The 13522-nt window shown below is 49.4% G+C and overlaps 1 protein-coding gene and 1 pseudogene across 1 annotated transcript in view; one reads left to right on the top strand and one right to left on the bottom strand.

Moving 5' to 3' along the window:
- The window catches only part of LOC144382051 (transport and Golgi organization protein 1 homolog), a 39097-nt gene extending 36223 nt beyond the window's left edge, over positions 1-2874 (bottom strand). The window contains exons 1-2 of the mRNA XM_078074034.1: positions 2160-2874; positions 1605-1806 (exon numbers count right to left, since the gene is read on the bottom strand). The gene's annotated coding sequence lies outside the window, so the exon portion shown is untranslated. The remainder of the gene's footprint in view (positions 1-1604; positions 1807-2159) is intronic.
- Positions 2875-7408: 4534 nt separating this feature from the next.
- On the top strand, positions 7409-11974 carry LOC144382050 (thyroid receptor-interacting protein 11 pseudogene; annotated as a pseudogene).
- Positions 11975-13522: the final 1548 nt, after the last annotated feature.

Raw genomic sequence — 13522 nt, 5'->3', positions numbered from 1 at the left:
CTGTTGCTTTAGGATGGCATGCTGTGATATATCTGTGAAGTCCATCTGGTCCAGTGTGTCATTCAGAGCCCTTGTTTCCTTGTTGATCATCTGCTTAGATGATCTGTGCATTGCTGTGAGTGGGGTGTTGAAGTCCCCTACGGTTATTGTATTATTCTCGTTGTGTTTCCTTCATTTGGTTATTAATTGGTTTATGTAATTGGCTGCTCAAGTTAGGAGCATATATATTTATAATTGTTAGATCTTCTTGTCGGGTAGGCCCTTTAAGTATGATACAGCGTCCTTCTTCATCCCTTACTACAGTCTTTGGTTTAAAATCTAATTTGTCTGATAGGAGGATTGCTACCCCAGCTTTCGTTTGAGGTCCATTAGCATGATAAATGGATCTCTACCCCCTCACTTTCGATCTGGAGGTGTCTTTAGTTCTAAAATGAGTCTCTTGTAGATAGCATATGGATGGGTCTTGCTTTTTTATCCAATCGGATACCCTGTGTCTTTTTTTTTTTAAATGATGTTTTTGTTTTTTTTTAAGATTTTGTTTATTCATTTGAGACACAGAGATACAGGGAGAGACAGAGAGAGAGAGAGAGCATGAGCAGGGAGAGAGGCAGAGGGAGAAGGATAAGCAGGCTCCCCGCTGAGCCAGGAGCCCGATGCGGGGCTCGATCCCAGGACCCTGGGATCATGACCTGAGCCGAAGGCAGACGCTTAACCATCTGAGCCACCCAGGCACCCCTACCCTGTGTCTTTTGATTGGAGCATTTAGCCCATTTACATTCAGAGTAACTATTGAGAGATATGAATTTAGTACCGTCGTATTACCTGTATAGTCCCTGTTTCTGTAGATCTTTTTCTTTCTGGTCCAGTGTTACTTTTGGGCTCTCTCTTGGCGTAGAGGATCCCTTTTAGTATTTCTTTCTTTTTTTTTTTTTTTTAAGATTTTATTTATTTGACAGAGAGAGACACAGCGAGAGAGGGAACACAAGCAGGGGGAGTAGGAGAGGAAGAAGCAGGCTTCCCGCGGAGCAGGGAGCCCAATGCGGGGCTCGATCCCAGGACCCTGGGATCATGACCTGAGCCAAAGGCAGAGGCTTAACGACTGAGCCACCCGGGTGCCCCAGTAATTTTATTTTATATTCCTCTTCTTTTGGGGGTGAAGTTGAAGATCGTTTTTATATGTTTAAGAGCCATTTATATTATCTTTTACTGTGAACTGTCTGGTCAAGTAAGGAATTACTTTCTTGACCTTAGTAAAATGATAGTAACACTGTTAGGCTCTGAAGTCCTTTCTATCAAGGCAGTGAAGGGATTTGAGATGGGAGGGTGACTTAGTCAGATTGAGAAATTGACCAAATGACCACAGTCCTTGGGCATGCAGGGGAATCCTCACCCTAAAGATGGAGCCTATGGGTAGATTGTATAAGAAATGTAAAGAAAGTGTAAAGTGGTGGTTCCTGAGAATAAGGCCATGGACCTTACTTGGAGCTGAGGGTGAACCCAGGCATCAGGGAGATGGGGCCAGGCCTGGCTAAGAGGCCTGAAATCCTGTCTCCCAGGCTCCTGAGGCAGCTTTCCTAACCAGTGCTACAGAGGTGGGAACCCACCTTGGGGCCCTGGGAGCTGGACGCCCCAGGCAGGGTGTCAGCCGGCCTTCCTTCCTTCTTCCTCTGCATGGGCTGGCATCTCCAGACCGGACCCACTAGGAGAGGGCTTCCCAGGCAACATGTGGTGAGCATCTTTAAAGTTTTGTTCCAATAATCTATCTGTTGTGGACGATATTCTATGACATACATGAAAAATGATTTCCTAGAAAAATAAAATGCAAGAGACACATAAAATAGAAGCTCAACTTATTTATTAGGAGAATCAATAGACATAGAATTCCTATGTCCCATTGCAGTAAGTTTCTAAATGCTACTGAGATTTGGTTCTTAAAGTAGTTATACTTTAAGCAACAGGGCTTTAGAACAGATATTATCTTCCATTTCCCCCTCTTAGAACAGATACTATTTTCCATTTTCCCCTCTTTTATTTCTCATCGTCTTCACTCCAGCTCCCCACCCCACAGCTGAACCAGTCCATTTATTCGGCAACGTTTGCTCATGCCTTCCCCTCCCGCAGACGGTCTATGAGGCCACTTTATAAACAGGGGCTCTTACCCACACAGGATGGAGAGGAAGGGAACGTGGTGGCAATACGGCTTTTCTTTCTTTTTTTTTTTTTGCTTTGACATTTATCTGCCCCGTTTCCTGACCCCAGAATCTTATTTTCGTCATGATCTCGCATTGTTGAGGTTTCACAGAGTCCTGAGAGGCTTACACCTAACCAAGAGAAAGTATATTTCCAAGAGGAACATTTAGATCTGATTTTTTATGTAAAACCCTTGGCTTTCTTATGTAAAATTATGGGACTTTTTTTTTAAGATGGTTAATTCCACCATCAAGTAGATTGTACTTACTTGAGTTCAAACAGCTTTAAAAAAAAAAACTGGGTGTTGCACGCAAATAATGAATCATGGAACGCTATATCAAAAACTACTGAAGTACTATATGGTGATTAACATAACATAAAACAAAAAACAAGAGAATGTGAAAGTCACTCTTTGTCCCATGAAGTCCACAGATAAACCGCTGACCCCAAAGAAGAGCAGAAGGGTCCTCATTTGCTCTTCTCCTGGGGTGGGCTCTGCAGGGATGATTTCCCACCTCACTGAGCGATAGCTTGTCTCTGTCTCTCAGGATATTTTGCTCGAGTCCAAGGCATCAGCCAGCTGCTAAAGGCATTTCTGCGGAAGACAGGATGTCATTATCAAATTCTAAATCTTGGCGCTGGGATAGATACCACCTTCTGGAGATTAAAGGTAAATGAAAATTCCCCTTTTTCTTTCCCGAATTGTTTCATTTGTGAAGGTGCCCGCCTGGTTCAAAAATGTTAAAAATATATTCAGAAGGAATGCAGTGACTGCCTGTCTCGCGCCCCTGTCCCCAGCTGCTTGCACCTGCTGCCACCCTCAGCCACATATGTGATGTCACCAGGGCCTCGGTGAAGGATAGGTGCCTGGCTTCCCATCCTTTGCTGTTGCAACAGGGGTTATGAAAAAAATCCTTGTAGACATGTCCTCAGCACGTGTGGAAGAGCCCTGCCAGTGGAATTGTGAGACCCAGAGCCCCTGCATCTGCCATATTGACGATAAGGAAGAGGTTTCCTTTTTTATTATGTTATGTTAATCACCATTCATTACATCATTAGTTTTTTTTTTTAAAGATTTTATTTATTTATTTGACAGAGAGATTGACAGCGAGAGAGGAACACAAGCAGGGGGAAGTGGGAGAGGGAGAAGCAGGCTTCCCGCTGAGCGGGGAGCCCGATGCGGGGCTCGAACCCAGGATCCTGGGATCATGACCTGAGCCGAAGGCAGACGCTTAACGACTGAGCCACCCAGGCGCCCCTCATCATTAGTTTTTGATGTAGTGTTCCGTGATTCGTTGTTTGTGCATAACACCCAGTGCTCCATGCAGAACGTGCCTTCCCCAATACCCATCACCAGGCTAACCCATCCTCCCACCTCGCTCCCCTAGAACCCTCAGTTTGTTTTTCAGAGTCCATAGTCTCTCGTGGTTCATCTCCCCCTCCAATTTCCCCCCCTTCATTCTTCCCCTCCTGCTATCTTCTTCTTTTTTTTTCTTAACATATGATGTATTATTTGTTTCAGAGGTACGGATCTGTGATTCAACAGTCTTCCACAATTCACAGCGCTCACCATAGCACATACCCTCCCCAATGTCTTACCACCCAGCCACCCCATCCCTCCCACCCCCCACGACTCCAGCAACCCTCAGTTTGTTTCCTGAGATGAAGAATTCTTCATATCAGTGAGGTCATATGATACATGTCTTTCTCTGATTGACTTACTTCGCTCAGCATAACACCCTCCAGTTCCATCCATGTCTGATAACGATGATTTTATTGTCATCATGACAGCGTCCTCGGTACGGTTTGGGGATGTGCAAGGCTGGGTGATGGTGATATGAAACAAAGGCCTTTTGTAGCTATTCCCTGATTTGGTCCCTCACCTGCTCTGTTAGGGGGCAAGAACAGGTGTATGTAACTACGCTCATTCACAGGAAAGGCGATGGGTCTGGTTAGTGGCAGAACCAGGACAATATGGACTGCAGCTCCTGCAAGTCCGGGTTCCTTCCCTGTTCTCTACACAGGGCCTTGTGCTTGTTCAGGGGGTTCTTTGCGGTCTGTCGATTCACGGTGTGTCTGTACCTCAGGCCCCACGTCTGTGTCCCGTGTCATAAGTCATAAAGGCACAGCCACGGCGCTTACTAGGGCAGGTCCTGCTGGGAGAGTCTCTCGTGTATTTATTTCCTCAGGAATCCTCACAACCCCGTGAGGTGCTGTCCCTTTCTCTACTGTGCAGACGAGGAACGCTTGGGCCGGGGAGGTTAGTGACTTCCAGCGCCTCACAGCAGACACGTGGTGGAGCTGGGATCGGAAGCCCATTCCCCGGCTCCAGAGTGCCGGCCCTTTCCCCCCACCGTGCTCTCCTCTCACAGAAAAAGTAGTAGTACCACAAGACAGTGCTCACCCTCACCATGCGGGGTGCTTTGTGATATTTGCTCTTGTATCCTATTTGATCCCCTAAATGCTGGCCCCACTCCACCCCCCCCCCCACATTGGTTTCCTGACCCTCCCTAATCTGTCTCAGTCTGGGTTTTGGAAAACTCTGTTAGGTCCTACTTCCCCAGCACCTCTCAGTGCCTCCCCACGTCCATCCCAGTGGCGGCTCCCCCAGTTCAGGCTCCCCTTGACTTCTTCCCTGGACCTTCTTCCTGGATGGCTGTGAGATCCTCCTAACTTTTGTCCTCCATCCGTTCTCCATGCGGAGACCAAAGTCACCTCAAAATACATTTCTGACCATAGTGTTCCTAATTTAAGGCGCTAAGTACACCTTTGCTGTTTGGGGCCTAGTGTTCAGTCCATGAAGATGGTCGGTCAATGTATGAGGGAATACAGAATTAGAAAACTTACTGTGTGTTCGTCCTCAGGATGAAGATCTTCTCCCAAGTAAGTATTCTGAGGTCGACTTTCCAATGATAGTCACGAGAAAGCTGCACAGCACCACGGAACCTCACTGTGGGGTTGCTCACAAGGTCCTCGATCTTGGGACGAGAACGTGGCCTCGCAATGCTCTATGAATGGATAACACACAGGATGCACGTGCCATTCACACACGTGCTTTGGTCAAACTAAACTCCCCTTTTGACCCCACTACTGGGGAAAAAAAGAAGCAAAAGCTGTGGAAAACTCACACTTTCCTATTTCTCCCAGCATAAACAGTAGGTCCAGTACAGCCAACTGCCCCAAAGACGTTGAAAGATGTGCCCCCGATAACGGGGCACATGACAGTCACCTGCAGGAGCTCTCAACACCACCAACGGTTCCTGTTGCAACAGCCTGATGCTCCACAAATTCCGGTCTGTTCTGTCATTTCATAATGGATCATGTTTCCTGTCAAGCATTAAAGCAGTCCCAAAGAAACCTGGAGAAGACTCGGCTTCCAAATCCAAAGGGAGAAAGGCTTTTTAAAAAGCTCTTCAAAATTACACTAAAAGTCGTCCCAAGGCGTTTCCACAGTTCTTTCCTCCCAGTTCCCAATTTCTCAATGTCAGGATCTTGGGCAGTCTGGTCATAGGGGCCCGGGTCTGGAGACAGCGGCACCTCTACAGTCCCTGGATGGACGCCCGAACGTCCTGGGCGGATCCGATGGGCTCTGATGGCCCCTTCCTTATTTAGTGCCGTCAGGCACTGGGAGGTGGAGGGTCTGCAGCGGCGGGGCGACCGGGAACGCCTGAGACCATGGCCCGCAGAGCACAGCGTCCGCTCGGCCTGGGGCTCACTGGTTAGCGGAGTTTTCACCCAGGGCAAACCCCGGGGGAGGGCAGGGGAAGGCTCGGGTGCAGTCCGCCCAGGGCGATGCTGGGTGGGGCCCGGACAGAGGGCGACGGGGACGGCCGACCCACCCCGCTGCTCCCCAGGGGCTCGGGCAGCGGCACCGAGCCGGGCTCCAGGTCTTGGCGTGGCGCAGCCCCAGGCCCGGACCCCGAGGCCTGATGTGGGGCGGCGGCAAGGGACCAGAGCTCGCGACCAGGAGAGCAGCCGGCCCTCCCGCGCCCGAGCCTGGTACGGGCTCCTGCCGACCCGGACCGACGCACTCGCCTTCCCACGGTCTGGTGGGTCAGCTGCTTCATGCAGCTGCATTGCTTCTTCCTGGCGGCGGCGGCGGCCGGCACGGCCAGGGCAGGGCAGCTCGAGGAATCGCCCGGGGGGAGGGGGGCCGACATCGCTTCATGTCCACCCGAGGCGGCAGTGGAAGCGGCTCTGGGGCCGGCGCCCCGCCCTCGCCGCCTCTCATCCAGTGGCGCGGCGGGTCGGGGCCTTGGGAGGCCAGACCCGGGACGCGGTACCCAGCCCCTCCTCCACCCATGGCGGGAACCCCGGGGCCGCCCTGTGCAGGGCCCGGAGGCCCCCTATCCGGCACCGCCACCACCGCCGCCCGCGACCCCCTGCCGGGTCAAGCCGCAAGCCTCCGCGAGGCAGCGGATGCGCCCAGCGCACGGAGCCTGCAGTGAACCGCCAAACCCCGGTGTGGGACGCACTGTCCGCGTAGAGCTGGCAGGGCACAGAGGGACAGAACACTCTGGAGCCTCTGGAGGCTGGAAATGCCCAAAGTCTCCTTGAGGGCCGTGCCTCTGCGCAGGTGTAGATATCTGTCAAATGCACCTGCGATCTGCTCTCCTAGGTGAATGGATGCGTGTGCCTGTGTACTAGTCACCTCGATTAAGAAGATACTGTTGTGTGGAAAGCACAAGCCGCAGGAGTTGTGTACCGAGATACCACTTAGGGGGAAAGTCCAGGGCCACATGCATTTTCTGTGGGCAGGCACCTGGGGGCAGTCAGGCAGGAGCACTCACTAGGGGCCCACCCAGGAGAGCCAGGAAGCAGGGGCAGAAGGGGAAGGGGCCCAGCCCTGCATGGGAAGTCGTGGGGCTGAGCGGCTGGGACCGGGACCAGTGGCCAGAGTCGGCCCTGGGAAGGCCCGAGGCCTCGGCCTTTCCTAGCAACGTGGCCTGCGCAGGGGAGGCGGGTGCCGGGCCCACGCAGGCGTTGCCTAGAAACGCCTATTGTCTTCTGATTCTTAGCCTGGCGCAAGCAGGGGTTCTGGGACACTTGGCGGGGTAGTCCGACTGCGCTGGACGCTTTTCCACAGCGGACCACGACAGTTATATGACCCGCGGAGATGTGCTCTTGGGTTGGTGGCCTGGGCTCTGGCCTAGGCCATTCCCAGGGGGGAGTGGATGGCCGTGAGACTTCCTTGACCGGCTACAACTCGGATCTCACGATGGACTTTGCTGATGTCATATCATCTCAGACAGAAATCAACAGACTCCTCAACGAGATCAAAACACTGGAGGCTGATCTTACACTTTGGAAACGTTTGTCCAAGGGACCAAATAGCTCAGACTCCAATGCCATCTGGAAACTGAAGAGCACCATCAGGGACCTAGAAGAGAGGCGCATGAGGGAGATGGAGGAACATCAACTCGGAGTTGCGATACTGCAGTGTCCATCAAGAAAAACTGGCCGACATCATTGACAGGCACCGCAAACAACTCCTCGAGTATGAAAAACGGATAGAAGACCTGCAACATCAAGAGTCTGCCGGTCATGGGAAAGATGACTTACTTCAAGAAAGGGAAACTGAGCTTCGAAGGTTGAAGCAACAGCTTGCAGAAATGGAGCGGCTGAATGACAGTTTAAACAACGTTGCTTCTGATCTCAGAGCAGAAAACCAAAAGTTGGTTTTGGCGCTCCAGGATGTAAGACATCAGCTGGAAGAATCGATTCTCCGGAACAACGAGGATTCTCTGGAAAACAACACTGCTGTGAGGGCTTTAAAAATAGAAAAAGGACGGTTAATAGCAAAATTGGCTCGGGCGGAAAAGAAGCTGTTGGAGGAAACAAACAAGTGTGAGCAAACTATCAAAGAATTGTCCCCTTTAGAGCATGTGCATTTCATTCAACACAGTCAAGAGAAAGACCTGGAAATAGTACACCTCAAAAAGAGGATCGAGCAGATGGACGCTGACCGTAAAGAAACGAAGGAAATGCTGTCCTCTGCTCTGGAGGAGCAGAAGCAATTGACACAACTCATTAAAGAGAAAGAGATGTATATTGAAGAACTTACAGGAAGTCCAGAGCTTCAGGAGGAATTCGGCCAGTCTACCCAAACCTTCAGAAGCAGTGACATTTTCCAGCCATCCGTGGAGGACAAAGACAGGTGTCTCCCATCCGTGACAGGCGAAAATCATCATGTGAGAGAAGAACTGGAGAGCCTAAGACAACAGAGTCGCTCTGTTCCTGCGGTCGACCCTAAAATCCTAGACGAGATCATAGAACTAGAGTGTGAGGTGTTTCAACTGCAGGAGTTAAAGGATGATCTCGAGGAGGAAATCAGAGAGCAACAGAAGATCATTCACAACCAGCAGCAGGGGAAGATAGGACTGCTTCATTCTTTACAAGAGCAGAAGCAGAAAGTGGAGCATCTCCAATACCGGCAGGAGCAGATGAATACTGAACACGCTCAGCTCCTTTCAGCGAAAGACGAGGAGATTCAGCATTTGCAGGACACGATAGAACAAATGAAAGCCCGGTTGCCTGACAAAAGCCAGCACATTCCAACAGAAGACTGTGATGATGTGGAAGTCACAACCAGTCAGCCTCTTCCTAGAGAAAACGGAAGCGAAAAGCTTGATTCACGTGAAGCCGAAACTCAAAGATCAGTCCTAGGAATCAAAGAACACGAACTGGAGATGAAGCTTCTAACTGAACAGAACATCCGACTGACGGAACAGATCGATCGGCTCTCCAAAGAGGAGATTGGTAAACTAACTCAGATTATCCAGCAGAAAGACTTGGAGATTCAGGGTCTTTCCAGCAGGATCTCTGCGGCTTCTCACAGCCAGAACGGGGACGTGGAGCGACTTCAGCGGCAATTGCAAGAGCATGCTTGGAAAAGCGAACAGGTCTTGGCTGTCTTAAATGAGAAAACGAGGGAGAACAGCAATCTGAAGACAGAGTATGACAAAATGGCAGATAGAATGGCTGCCACAGAAGCAGAGCTCCGGCGGATGCAAGAGGAAAATCAAAAACTGTCCACTAGAATTGACAGTAGTGGTCAGGAGCTGTTTAGAGAAACGATTCAGAATTTATCACACATTGTTCGAGAGAAAGACCTCGAAGTGGATGCGTTAAGTCAGAAATGTCAGACTTTATTGACACTCCTGCAACCATCCAGCACTGGTAATGAGGTTCGAGGCGTTAATACGGATCAGTTCAAGCAGCTTCTACAGGAACGGGACACATTAAAACAGCGAGTGAAGATCATGGAAGAGTGGAAACAGCAGGTGATGACCACAGTCCAAAATATGAAGCGTGAGTCACCCCAGCTTCAGAGAGCTCTGGCACAACTCCAGGCGGGGGCTTTCGCCAGCAGCGAAAAGGATTCTGAACTAGAGACGACCTCTAGTGACCTGATCCAAACGTACAAAGGCAATGAAATAAAGTTACAACATTTAGAGAAGGAACTGGCACAAATTCAGCTCAGCATCGGGGAGCTTTGCAATGCCAAGGATCTCCTTCTAGGGAAACTGGACGTGATTTTCCTCCAGCCCTCCCCCGACTCCTCAGAGTCAGCAGACTCTCTGGAGGCCATGAAATCTGACAGAGTGAGTGAGGCTTCTCACTTGCTCCAAGCAGAGGTAGAAGAGCTGAGAAAATCCATGCAAGAAAAAGATACAATGATTCGAGCCCTCCAGGAAGATAAGCAGAGATGGATTGATTCAGTGGCTGCCACGTGGGAAGGAGAAGGCCAAGAACAGGAACACAGGGATTCTGACATCGAGCAGCTGAAGGAGAAACAGGCCGTTCTACAAAACTTCATTCAGGATCAGGAGCTCCGAATCCAAGCGAAAAGTGAGGACTTGCTTTCTTTACAGGAGAACTTCCGTAGCCAAGTGAGTGAAAATGAACTTTTGAGGCAGACGGTCACCAATCTGAAGGAGAGAATAGCAGAGTTGGAAATGGATGTGTGTCAACTGAAAGAGGAAAATGCAAAAGTCGAGGAAAACTCTAGAGAAAAGGAAGTGGGAAATGAGGCATTGCAAGAGACAGATAGGCTGCTTTCAGTGATGCGGAGAGAGGAGGAATCCCAGGGTGCTGCGATGAAAGAGAAGGCACTTGCTTTGGAGCAACTATTGCAAGAGAAAGAAGAGCACGAGACCGGGGTATTGAACCGGCTGGTCAGTGCAGTTACATCCATGCAGGGAAAGACAGTTCTGTGCCAACAGGGGAGAGATGAAGTCCTGTTGGCCCTGAAACAGAAACAAACGGAAACCTGTGCCCTCCAGAAGGAGGTTCACCATTTACGTGAGAGCGAATTACGCCTAACCCAGGAGCTGGAGAGACGGCGACACCTCGCTCTAGAAGCCGAAGACGCTCATCGCCGGGAAGCTCTGGCCTCAGAAGACAAAGTGGCTCAACTCAGGAAGGAAGTGACGGTCTTGCAGGGAAAACTCGTTTTGTCTTCCACTGCCATGGAAAATGCCAGCCGAGGAGCCAGTGTGCAGGTAGAGTCGCTGCAGGAGCAGCTGCACGTGGTGACCCAGCAGAGAGAGGACACCGCGCTGCAGCTTCCTGCCTCCCAGGAAGAAGGAAAGCGGTATGGTCACATCCTAGCTGACCTCAAGTTGGAGCTCGCCGAATGGATGGAAAAGGCAGACAGCCTAGAAGGAAAACTGAAGTCATTGCAGGGACGATTACATAAAACAAATGCTGACTTGGAGCTGAAGGAAGACCAACTCCAAGAATTCCAGAAACAGAATGAGGTCCAGCAGGAAATCCTGGAGGACACACAGAAGAAACTGATGAACTTAGTCAGTAAGTCCGAAGGAATGGTGGACAAAAGCCTACTAAGGAGCCTCTTCCTGGGATCTTTCCAAGCACCTGATGCTGAACGGCAGGAAGCCTTAAGGTTGATGGGAAGCATGCTGGGGATCCGAGAAGACCAGATGCGGCAGCTGTTCAATGAAGGGCCAGGTGGTGTTACCAGCTGGATGACTCGGGGGCCTGGATCCAAAAGCGCCCCCAACACACGTGTGAAGCCAAATCACCGACCTATGGCCAAGAATTCTTTTTCAGGACTTTTCGTCCAGTTTCTAGAAGCGGAATCTCATTCAGCTTTGCCACCACCAAAGCCCTCTGCTCATGACGCGAAGCCCCCAGATTCCGGAGGAAGGGGAAAACTGGCTATGAAACAGGGCCCACCACGTCTGAACGCTACCCTAGGATCCACATCCCGGACAAAAGATGCGAAGCCCCGCACCACAACTGTGTCTCTTATTACCCCACCTGGACCGGAAACGGATGGATCGGAGCACCTTCTTCTAAATGCCGTCACTGATGCTTTGCCCACGTACACACCCCAAATACTGTCACCTGCCAAGAAGGTTGGAATGGCGGCCAAAGGCCTCTCAAAGGAATAGAGGATTCTCAAGCCAGAGATGAGACAGCGCTCGAAAGACCCCAAGTCGCTCTGTGTGTTTACCTTATCCCAAAATGTCCTTTTGCAAAACGTAATATTTTTGCAGTCTTGCTTTCAGCTTAATAAAAATATTCTTTTATGAGTTAACAAAAACAGGCATCTTTTCATGACTGCAGAGGTATTCACCAAACTGAAAATGGTGGTTATTTCTTATGAGAGTAGACACTGGTGGGGTTGGGGGCTGTGGTCAATGGTACTTCCAGTATTGTTTGTAATGCTTTGATGTTTTCATAAGGAGCACCTATCTACATATACCTTTGGTAAGGAAAACATCAACTTGTTTTAATGTTCCAAACTTATCAAATACACGAGCACATCCGCTTTGTTTGAGAAACTAGGTGTATAGCATGAAAGTTTAAGATGAATACATTTTTTTTAAAAATGCAAGTTTGATTTTCCCATCTATGTCCCATTTCTCTTTCTCCGTTTTTATTTTTAATTGTTTTTTCCATTTCACTTTATGTTGCCTGGGAATCTACTTCATGGGTAACCTGATTTATCTCAGGCCTTTAGAAATATATGTATATTTGTCTATTTGGGCGTATAGTATTCTATGACTTGCTTTTTAAAAAAAAAAATCACTCTGCCTTGGAGATCTTTACAAATGTGAATGAATTCCAATTCATTCTTTAAAAGGAAATGCAGGCATTTATGGATATACCCTAAATTACTTAACTAGCTCCTATTGATCAGTATTTAATCGGTTTTTACTTCAACTGTCCATGGTCAACTCCCTTCTTCATTTCCTCAAAAGCCACTGCAAATCTTCATTTGCAGTTCCAGGCTAATTACTCCACTATACTCTGGAAACCATCCATTCAGACTTCTTTTCTTCTTCTTCTTCTTTTTTTTTTTTTTTTTTTAAAGATTTTATTTATTTATTTGACAGAGAGAGCAGGAGAGCACAGGCAGGGCGGGTGGCAGAGGGCGAAGGAGAAGCAGGCCCCTTGCTGAGCAGGGAGCCTGATGTGGTGCTTGATTCCCGGGTCACCGAGATCATGACCTGAACCAAAGGCAGACGCTAAACTGACTGAGCCACCCAAGCGCCTCCCATTCAGACTTCTTTAAAGATCTCATTCCATTAATTTTCCATTCTGCTGTATCTTCCGCCTGCCAAATATCTTAACTCCTTCCCTCCCTTTCTGTTGCCAGTGCTCTGGTTCACCCATTCCTGTCTCTTGCACAGACTAGTGCAGTAGACTGCCTACTGATCTTGCTGGTTCCACTCTCGGCCTCCTTTGAATCCATTCTCCATGCTGCTGTCAGGGCGAACTGAGATGAAAATCTGATGTGACTTCCCTGCTGTCATTATTTGTGGGTTCCCTCATTGCTTGGAGTTCGACCTTTAAGAGACCATCCAAGCCCTTGCTTTTGCAGCCTTCCCTCCTGCTCATCATTCACATACAGGCCGCCCTTTAGCCCCAGGGAATTCTTACAAGCCCCAAATAGATTATTATCCAAATAACTTCAAGTGCATGAGCCTCATCATTGTGCCTTGACAAAGGTACAAAGCAGAAGGATTTCATTTTTCTCCTCTTCACCCATTGGTAAAGGGAGTGATTCCCACCCTAAAGTTATGGGATGTCCAGATGCTGAACAGATGAGCTCGACAGTAATTTATTACCCATGTATACTCCTGGCGCACACCGTGCAGGGCCACAAGGGGGTTTTACCTGGGAGCAGAATGAAGAAGGGCTTTGGGGCGGGGGCAGACCTTGTAGTAACAGGAGAGTGACGGTGAGCCCTTCTTCCTGCAGGAGGGCATGACTGGCTTGCTGGATAATTCCACACGCTGTCAGGGAAATGGACCTTACTCCTTGGGGAGAAACTGTGCCTGGTCCCTGGGATAAAGAA

The sequence above is a fragment of the Halichoerus grypus genome, chromosome 6, assembly GCF_964656455.1.
Source record: "Halichoerus grypus chromosome 6, mHalGry1.hap1.1, whole genome shotgun sequence".
NCBI lineage: Eukaryota > Metazoa > Chordata > Mammalia > Carnivora > Phocidae > Halichoerus > Halichoerus grypus.
Note: the sequence above shows the minus strand (reverse complement) of the source record. Positions and strands in the feature narration are given on the sequence as shown.